Consider the following 11,180-nt stretch of genomic DNA (forward strand, 5'->3'; position numbering starts at 1 on the left):
CAGGCTCAATAGTATCGGTAACCCTACCATGGTATCGATACTTCTATACTATGGTACCGATACTCCCTTTCAGTATCGATACCATTTCTACATTCTGGAATCCATGGTATCGATGCCTTTCTCTTAGTATTGATACTCATATACTATGGTATTGATACTCCATTGCAGTATCGATACCATTTCTGCCTTCTGTAATCCATGGTATTGATACCTTCCATATAGTATCGATACTAATTGCATCAGTATCGATATTGCTCATCTAATCTTCCCAAATTTAAACCTATAGTATCGATACTGTTCTTCCAGTATCGATACTCTTACCCAGATTTTCTATTGTTCAGCCCATTTTTTACCCAAATTAAGTCAAATTCCCTTATTTTTATCTCCAACAATACTATTAAACTCTTCTTTACTTATCCCAACTAACTTTCCTTCATTTAGCTTCTTATAACATCTAAAATCTCTGAAGAACATCTCAAACCAAGAATCATACCACTTTTTCTAACATGTTTTTAATCTCTTCCAATGCTTCTAATCTCTTATTAACTTCTTTGACAAGTCAAATATACTAGTAAACATCAATAAAAACTCATATTCCAACATATCATTCAAAAACTCATTTCCTTCAATCTCAAATATTTCACTACTCACTTAGTTTTAATCATCCTTGAACTTCCCTTAAGATTCCATACTACTCAGTGTTTCAAGAACAAACCAAAAAAAAGGAAAAGCTAGCTAAATGAAACCTTACCTTTGGTTATGGAGGAGAGCACTTACACGGGAGAGAATAAGGAGAATAGATAACTTTGTGGGTTTTTAACTTTCCACTTTTTCCTTCTTAAATCCCTAATAAGTTAAATTCATTTCCCCTTAAAGGATCAAAATGCCCTCTTTATTCGTCCATTGTTACTAATTGGTCTAAAACACTATTCTAAATCATTTCTTATCTTTTATCATTTATTCAAATAAATCCTCCAATTATAAATCTTTTCAAAAAATCATTGACCTGTTATTTGGGGTATTACATAATTACTAATTGTTGACCTTTTATTTATTTGTTTGTTTTATTTTATGTTCGAACCATGTACGACCTTGCGACGACCACCCCGGGGTATGACTCGCATTATTTACGGTCCGGGATAAATAATAAAATTCGATACTAACATTTTTTATTGCATTTTATTTCTATTATTTAATTTTAATGCACTTTTAAATTTATGTCTTTTATTTTCTTTATTTAATTTTAGTCTTTACGTTTTACTTGCTTTAATATTCTAATCGTTTATTTTTGTCTCTTTTTTCAGTACTTTAATTTTATTCCTTTAATTATTGTGTTTTATTGTCTGTTTATTTTACTTCTATAATTTAATTTTTGCATAGTTAAATTTTGTTTTCTTACATTTATACCATGTATGGACATTGTATATTTGTTCATATTATTTATGTATGTGTATATTATTTGCTCTTTGGGATTGGTTTGAATGATTGTACAAAATGTTTGTTTCATTCATTTTTAATGCCTTTTTTCGAATATTTTCAAGAACACTTATTTGTAGAATGGGTATGGAAAGCAATGATTGGTCGAAGTAGTGCGATCCGATACGACATTCGAACTAAATGTGAACTCCAAATAAATTGAATTTATTTTTTTAAAAGTGATAATTAATTCATTTTTATTCAAATGACGCAATGCATGTTTTTTTAATAATTTATTTTATGCAATTATCGATAGTCGATTTATTTTCGATTTGTGCTTTTTGATAACGTTGGGGAGGGGACATTTCTCATATAAAGGAGAAATAAATGGGATAGTCTTCCCTTTGGAGGATGTGCAAATCCCATGATTTCTTCTCAAATTAAGGAATGTTTCCTAATAATTAATTTGAACCAAATTAATTAAACTTTAAAAAATGGATCATATTCTAACTGTATATTCGATTTATAATTTCCACTACTGTGACAATATATAAGCGACTAAGTACTAATTTTTGGCGTTGTGGCCTGGTAATCCTTCCCCACGCGTAATCGACTCTCGAACCCGTTAAATCAGAGTTTTGGTAAACGCATACCAACTTTTGTCTTTTAAATTATTTTTCTAAATTGTTTAAAAGATGTTTTAGGTATTCAGCCTACTTACCCTAAAGGTCGATGGCGACTCCAATTCAAAATTTTCAAATTAATTCAAAATTGCCAATTTTTTCAAATATAGTCATAAATTTTTAAAACTTAATTATTTTAAAAAAAATAGTTATGAGAACAGAAAAAAGTAGTTATGTTCGAGTTGAATGAGAAACATTAACAAAGCTTCAATCAACTTAAGATCATTCTAGATGAGGCATCAGTCTTGACACAACTAGAATCAGGGAGAGATTCTATGATTTTCAATGATTTATCGTTGTTGGAAATATGGACTGTAAAACCACACCGTTAGCACTGACAGGAAAGATAAACAATAATTTAAAATAAACAGATTCGTAACCTGTGTTGTGTTATAACCACTGCCTTAGAAATGAATTCGCCCCGATGTGTGTAATCGCTGCAGTAGGTGGTCCGTCCCCCGAGGTTAACACGGTCGATCCAAATTTTGTACACCCGAAACTGGAGTGGACTGCTGATAGTATTGTACTTCTGATCGGAAAGCACACAGAGAACAAGTTTAGAAAACACTTGGAGAGTGAATTCTGAATGTTGAGAAGCTGAATCCAGCTCTCTAGTTATAGGCTAGAAATAGGGTTAAAATCATCCATAAAAAATCATGATTAAAACCCTTCATTGTAATAGCTGAAACGTCCAGATGAATCTATCTCAAAAATAATTCAGTTTTTCATTTGTTTCTTTCAAAGAGAAATTCCTCAAGAATTTTCTCTAAAAAATAGTATCCACGCGGACGTGTCGAAAACACGTTACGACCACGACCACGAGTCGGGACAGTGGCGGCAACGGTGCGTGAGATTTCCCCTTGTTCTATTTCACTCAACAAGGAAGTGGAGAATTCAGACCTTAAATACCCATTCCCAATAGTGCTTCCAATACTATGTGGTATTGATCATTACCAACTATCGTTATATAGACTCGTATGCATTGTTATTTGGGAAGGAAAAGTCATCACTTTTGCGTCAAGTTAACTCAAGCCGCATGGGCATAATTACCCTACTCACGACTTAAGTTGGTTACAATGATCTTTGCTTTGAAGTCATTATCTATATTATCTACTATATGTTGTGGAATTCGGGTTAATTTCCACCAATAATAACAAATTCACCTTTTAAACTATTATCTAGGTGACTAGTGTGAAAACGATTGTACTAAAAATCACACTAAGGTAGATTCCCAGGAAAGAGGAGGGGTCATAATGGTCCCTCTTAAAATCCACTTTCCTTAGAAAGAACTACCAAGACAAGTAATTTTAATAGGACAATAATTAACAACAACTATACCCGACAATAGCTATTAAATAGACATAAAGATAACACCAAAATTTAACGAGGTAAGGCCAAAATTTTGCCTACCTCCTCGAACACTACTAAAATAATATTTCACTAGTAGAGGAAATATTACAAAGAGAAAGAAAGAATACAAATAGCCTTTAATATAGAAGAAGGCTTATATTTGTGGGATGATTAACTAAGGAGGAGGATGGCTTTATTTATAACAAAAGAATTTCCTCTCCTCCTTATACACAACCAATGTGGGACTTTGCCAAAAACCAACAAATCTCCACCTTGGAAAATTCCACACACATCTCTAGAAAAACAATCTTTTAATTTGTAACAATATTGACCAAGTCTAAACAATGTTTAAACTTGACCGCAGTTACCACTTTTGTCAACATATCAGCAGGATTCTCAGTGGTTCGAATCTTCTGGATTATGACTCCACCTTCTTCTAGAATCTCTCGTACAAAGTGATATCGAACATCGATGTGCTTCGTCCTTGCATGGTAAACCTGGTTCTTTGCTAAATGAATAGCACTCTAACTGTCACAGTGCACTTTGATGTGCTTTTGTTCCATTTCCAATTCACCAAGGAACCCTTGAAGCCAAATTGTCTCCTTCACAGCCTCTGTAACTGCCATATACTCTGGCTTTGCCTCTGTAGTAGACAAAGCCACTATTGGCTGTAAGGTGGACTTCCAACTGACTGATGCCTTTGCAAATGTAAACACATAACCAGTAGTTGATCGACGCTTGTTCAAATCACCTGCATAGTCTGAATCACAATACCTAACTACACACTGGCCGTCTTGTTTTTCCTGCTAAAAGACCAAACCAACATCTACGGTGTTCAGAATATACCGCAGAATCCATTTCACAGCTTGCCAATGCTCCTTTCCAGGATCATGCATATACGTGCTCACAACGCCAACTGCCTGTGAAATATTGGGTCTCGTAGACACCATTGCATACATCAAGCTACCAACAGCACTTGCATATGGAACCTTTGACATGTATTCCCGTTCTGCATCATCCTTAGGTGACATTGATGCACCGAGCTTGAAATGAGGAGCAAGAGGTGTACTAACTGGTTTTGACATCTCATTTATGCCAAAACGTTTTAGTACCTTCCTCAGATATTCTTTCTGAGACAAAAAAAGCCTCCCCAATTTCTTATCCCTTGATATCTCCATGCCTAGAATCTTCTTCGCTTCACCAAGATCTTTCATCTCAAACTCCCTGTTCAATTGAGTCTTTAGTTTCGCAATTTCTGTCTGACTCCTGGAAGCTATCAACATATCATCAACATAAAGAAGAAGATATATATAGGATCCATCTTCTAGCTCACGTAAATACACACAATGATCATATTTGCTTCTTGTGTACTTCTGCCCTATCATAAACTTGTCAAATCGCTTGTACAACTGCCTTGGAGATTGATTCAATCCGTACAACGATTTTTCTAATTTTCACACCATCTCTTCTTTTTCAGCAACTTTGAATCCATCTGGCTGAGTCATGTAGATTTCCTCATCCAAGTCTCCATGTAAAAATGCAGTTTTTACATCCATCTGAACTAGTTCCAAATCCAACTGCACTACCAAAGCCAACAAAATTCTGATGGAAGAATGTTTTACAACTGGAGAAAATACTTCATTATAATCAACTCCCTCCTTTTGAGCGTAGCCTTTAGCCACCAATCTTTCTTTGTAGCGGATGTTATTCTTGTCAGGAAATCCATCTTTCTTTGCATATACCCACTTGCACCCAATTACCTTCTTTCCCTTCGGAAGACTAGCTAGTTTCCACGTCTGATTCTTTTGAAGGGATTGCATTTCTTCATTCATGGCGATCCTCCACTTTTTATGTTCTGAACTTTGAACTGCTTCATTAAAAGTGGCAGGAACGTCATCAATTGCAATTAGTGATGCAAAAGAGACCATATCAGCATAACGAGCATGTTGTCTAATGGTCCTCTTTCCCTTTCTGAGTGCAATTGATTCATGTTGCTGTGGAGGTTATTGGGTCTGAACCTCTTCTTCATCTGACTCTTCTTCTACCATAAGAGAGTCAACATCAGTTTCTTTACTGGTTGGGACAATCTTGCTTCCTTCAAACTCCACCTGTTTGGGAGTTCCATCTGTCTGGTCCAATTTTTCTGAAGTCACATTTCTCAACATGTTAGATTCATCAAAGGTAACATCCCTGCTGAAGATTATTTTCTTTGTTTCTGGACACCAAAGACGATAGCCTTTTACACCAGAGGTGATCCCCATAAAGATCGCCTTCTTTGCTCTTGGATCCAGCTTTGACTCCTTAACATGGTAGTATGCAGTGGAACCAAACACATGTAAGGAATCATAATCTGTAGCAGGTACTCCAAATCATTTCTCTAATGGTGTTTTACCACCAATAGTAGTCGATGGTAAGCGGTTGACAAGGTGACAAGCATAAACCAAAGCCTCAGCCCAAAATTCTTTGCCTAACTTAGCATTAGACAACATACACCGAACCTTATCCACTAATGTTCGATTCATACGCTCTGCCACCCCATTCTATTGTGGTGTACCTCTGACAGTGAAGTGCCTGACAATACCTTCCTCTTCACAGACTTTCAGAAATGGATCATTTTTGTATTCTCCACCATTGTCTGTATGGAGACGTTTGATTTTTCTGCCTGTTTGAGTCTCCATCATCTTTTTCCATTTAAGGAAAAATCCTAGCACCTCATCCTTTGTCTTCATTGGATACACCCAAACTCTCCGGGAAAAATCATCAACAAATGTGACATAATAGTGTGTTCCTCCCAATGAAGTTGTCTTGGAAGGCCCCCATACATCTGAATGAACATAATCCAAAATACCTTTAGTATCATGGATTGCTATTCTAAATTTCACCCTCGTCTTCTTCCCTTTGATGCAATGCTCACAAAAAGCTAATTTGCAAGTCCGAGCACCCTTCAATAATCCTTGATCTATGAGTAATTTCAAGGATTTTTCACCAACATGCCCCAAGCGCATATGCCATAACCTGGTTGCTTCTGACTCATGTTCATCAGTAGAAGCTGCCACTGCTGCTGTCCCAACAATTGTACTACCCAGAAAGTAATACACATTGTTTCTTTTTCGGATTCCCTTCATTATCACCAGTGCACCAGAGATAATCCTCATAATCCCATCTTTTGCCCTCACTTGTAAACATTTTGACTCTAAGGTTCCCACAGAGATGAGATTTCTCATTAAATCTGGTACATAATGGACACATGTTAAGGTTCTGATTGATCCATCCTGATTCCTCAAGCGAATTGAACCAATCCCAAGTGTGTCAAGAGGGGAATTATTTGATGTGTAGACAATTCCACCTTTTAGTTCTTTAAAATCAAAGAACCATTCTCTATTGGGGGTCATATGGTGGCTACAAGCTGAATCTAACAGCCATGAACTGGAACAGCTGGTTGATGGCGTAGCAGCGAATGCGAAATCTGAATCTGCATCATCATACTCGACCACATTTGATTCTGAGACAGCCTTCCCCCTTTCAGGTTTTCCTTTATTCTTTAGCCTGGGACATTCTTTCTTTTAGTGCCCTTTTTCTCGACAAAAGGCACATTCATCTTTGCTCAATCTGGACTTTGACTTTGATCTCCCTCTGCTTCCTTTATTCTGACTCTTCGAACGGCCTCTAACAACAAGAGCTTCTGCTTCGACACTTGTGTTTTCTTGTTTGTCTTTCTTTCTCAATTCATAACTATACAAGGCAGCAGTTACTTCACTGAGAGACACATCAACCTTCCCATGAAGTATAGTAGTTTCAAGATACTCAAACTCATCAGGAAGTGATCCCATCAACATCAGAGCCAGATCTTCGTCTTCAAAAGTCACGTCCATATTCATCAGATCAGTCACCAGCTGATTAAAGCTAGTAATGTGATCATTCATAGTAGTACCTGGTACATAGTTGAAGCGGAACAATCTCTTTTTCATGTAGAGTTTGTTCTGACCGCTTTTCTTCAAAAAATTCTCCTCCAGTGCCTTCCACAATTTACTTGCAGAAGTTTCCTTAGAAAATGCATACTTCTGCTCTCTAGAAAGACACGATAGAATAGTACCACATGCCATTCTATTGATCATCTTCCATTCTTTCTCCTCAACATCATCTGGTTTCTCTCCTTCAATAGCAATGTCTAGACCCTGCTGAAATAGGACATCTAGAACCTCACTTTGCCACATGTCGAAATGATTGGTGCCATAAAAAATCTCCACTGCAAATCTAATATTTGTCACAACATTTCTTTCCAAAATTGAAGATGAAGAAGCGTCTGCCATTTCTGCTACAAATTCTATTTAATAGCTACCAATGCGGAATGTCAATTATCCCAAGGAAATTTTTTTTGATGTGGAAGATCAGCCTAAGCCACAACCACAGAGCATACTAAAATAAACTAAGAGCTCTGATATCAATTGTTGTGGAATTCGGGTTAATTTCCACCAATAATAACAAATTCACCTTTCAAACTATTATCTAGGTGACTAGTGTGAAAACGATTGTAATAAAAATTACACCAAGGTAGATTCCCAAGAAAGAGGAGGGATCACAATGGTCCCTCTTAAAACCCACTTTCCTTAGACAGAACTACCAAGACAAGTACTTTTAATAGGACAATAATTAACAACAACTATACCCGATAATAGCTATTAAATAGACATAAAGAAAACACCAAAATTTAACGAGGTTAGGCCAAAATTTTGCCTACCTCCTCGAACGCTACTAAAATAATATTTCACTAGTAGAGGAAATATTACAAAGAGAAAGAAAGAATACAAATAGCCTTTAATATAGAAGAATGCTTATATTTGTGGGATGATTAACTAAGGAGGAGGATGGCTTTATTTATAACAAAAGAATTTCCCCTCCTCCTTATACACAACCAATGTGGGACTTTGCCAAAAACCAACACTATCCCCCTATATGAGTATGGTTGAAGATAAAGGATTGTTATCTGACGTATGGGTTGAACTCGATTTGGTCAAGAAGTGGAAAGAGGATAGAGAGGAAATGAAAATTCGACGACCAAGCTAAATCCCGTAAAGGAGGGAGAAGCGTCTAACTTTGAAATGCGGGATGATGAATTTTTTACTTCAAAAGTCGATTGTGTGTTCTAGGAATTAGTGAGTTGAGAGATAGGATCCTTCAAGAAACCACAATCCATATATTTCGCATTCAAAGAGCAATAAGATGTACCAAGATTTGTGTCATTTGTATTGGTGGCGCGATATCGTTTGAAATGTATTCAAGTATATTGTGCCTTGCAAAACCATCTAGGGATCTCTCTGATGTGGCAAATCCCATGAAATTTTCTTGTAATGTTGCCGGTTGGAGCGAAAGGAAATGTCTCACATGCATGCATCAGTTATCAGCTGCAAATGCACAATGAATAAAGCTGTAACTTTGATGGAGTTGGTATGGTCACATTTCTTGTTGGTGTCACGGATACCAGTTCAGGTTTTAGACCGTATCAAAGATGACTAATCCGCTGTATTTTAATTTTATGGCTTTGGGCCTTCAGAATGCGAGGAAAAAAAATCTTTTAGGTGGGGTTTTCACAGTACCCTCTATATGAATGCCATGCTTATCCATATTCCATTGGTCATACTTTTTATATCATCAATGTCGTACTTTTTCAAGTCGGATTGGTCCGGTGTATGGATGCTATAATTATCCATATTCCATAGGTCATGGTCTCTACTCCCAACCAAACTAAACCCTTTTTTGCAAATTAATTGTTCCTTGTATTCATGGATGTACAGATGATATTATATTAGAGATGAATTTATACAATTTTAGGGAAAATAAATTATCAATAAAAAATAGAAAAAAATTTAAAACATATGAAAATTTTAAATTTTCATGAATAACAACTCTCTCTAATCATCCCTCGATTTATCCTCCTTACATTGTACCTTAATTAGTAGCAAACCTATTTTTCCATTTTATAGATGTTCCTTTAAAGTATGCAGTTAATTCTACAAGTAGTCATGTATGCCCGGGGATTAGGGACGGGTAAGGACCAGGTCGGGTCGAGTCGAGTTAGATTTTCGAACCACTCAATCCGATTCAAAATAAAAAAATTATACTTCCTCCACCCAACCTAAACCCAATCGAAAAAGATACATCTTTCACCCGACCCGAACCCAATCCATTTTTTGAGATAAAATTCGAACTCGTCCCGACCCAAAATAATATATTTACTAAAAATATTATTTTTATTCAATAAAATAGGAATTTAATTGAAAAGAAATAATAAATAGAGGGGTATTATTATAATTATCCCTAACTATATAATATAAAATTACAATTTTTCGGGTCTAGTATTTTTCACCCTAAATCTGAATTTGACCTGACCCGAATATAGCCTCTAAAAAACTTGACCCGAACCCAATTTGTTTTTAAAAAATCCGATTTGATTGAGTCAGATCGAAACTCATCGGATTTGAGTCTCATGCTCATCCCTACTTGTGATGAACAGAAGAGGCACCTAGGGCAATAGTCTCTATTAAAAAATTTAAATTATCATATATCTAAAAAAAATTCTTTATATTTTCTATTAATTTTTCCTAAAATTTTAAAAATTCGCTATACAAAGATAAAACTTTATTTGTTGATTGTAAAGAATGTAGAGTAAGGTTTACATTCTTATTGAGGAAAACATACGAATATGGATGTGCATTCTGGGGGAATGACAATTCAGACCTAACATATTACATTAATTATTATCACAGCAGTCCAATTTCAGTATTTTTTGGAGTACATGCAATTGGGAGTAGGGAGAAATTGGTGTCTCGTTTCTAAAAACAACAATCATCACCGCAACATACTTTGCCACATCGAAGCATGAACTGTTTCCCAACGAAAAAGCAGCAACGGCAGCCTGCAAATATCGTGAATATCATCATCTTCTTCTTCAAAGAGTCGAAACCACATAATAATGATAGTAATGTTATGTTGTAATTATGGACGGATGTAGGATCTTATGTTATGGAAGCGAGTTTGAATTTATAAAACTTCAACGAGACAAATAAAAACTACATAAAAAATTCAAAATATATCATAATTTTAAATTTTCAGAAGATAACGGTCTACACACCCCTCGGTCCATCACTGATTGCAATCACTATTAAAACTCTTTTCTGCATTATAATTAAGCAAAATCCGTATGTATACCTTGGGGATAAACGGCTTGTTGGAATGTTCCCTGGCGAGCACCGGCCGTTGCATTCGCGCACAAAGCAATTGATAAAACCAGTGAAAGCCACATGAGACAAGTCACAGTTGTATTCCCTCTGGCCATGGTCTCTTGTTTTCTATAGCTGGTTACGTACTGGTCAAGTACTTGTAACTCTTTCACCTCTACTTATACTAAAAGTTGGGTCACTTGGTAAACAAAGCATAGTCAGAAAGATAGGAATTTTTTTCATTTCACTGACTTATTTTATTTAGCCATATAAATTCACAGGCTTGTCTTGGCATGCAACTTGGCTTGCAATTTTTGACCAAGATTCAACTTATTCTTTAATAATGCTTTTCATCTATTCATTTATTTATATGAACATATAAACTGAGTTTATCTTGAACTTATTAAATTATTTCAGTGATAAAGATGAATAATATTTTTTTTAGAAATTTCAAATTAAAATACTTGTGTATATAAAATATACATATGTTATTAATAAAGTAAAAAAATTATCT

General features: G+C 35.5%; 1 long non-coding RNA gene across 1 annotated transcript; it reads right to left on the reverse strand.

The window, feature by feature from the left end:
- Nucleotides 1-10,072: 10,072 nt before the first annotated feature.
- On the reverse strand, nt 10,073-10,964 carry LOC120195726. Its single transcript, XR_005523102.1, has 2 exons — nt 10,656-10,964; nt 10,073-10,362 (listed from the first exon to the last, which is right to left on the reverse strand). It is a non-coding gene; the product is annotated as an uncharacterized LOC120195726 (long non-coding RNA).
- Between the last annotated feature and the right edge of the window lie 216 nt (nt 10,965-11,180).

This window comes from Hibiscus syriacus, unplaced genomic scaffold (genome assembly GCF_006381635.1).
Source record: "Hibiscus syriacus cultivar Baekdansim isolate YM2019G1 unplaced genomic scaffold, ASM638163v2 tig00117017_pilon, whole genome shotgun sequence".
In the NCBI taxonomy this organism is placed as follows: Eukaryota; Viridiplantae; Streptophyta; class Magnoliopsida; order Malvales; family Malvaceae; genus Hibiscus; species Hibiscus syriacus.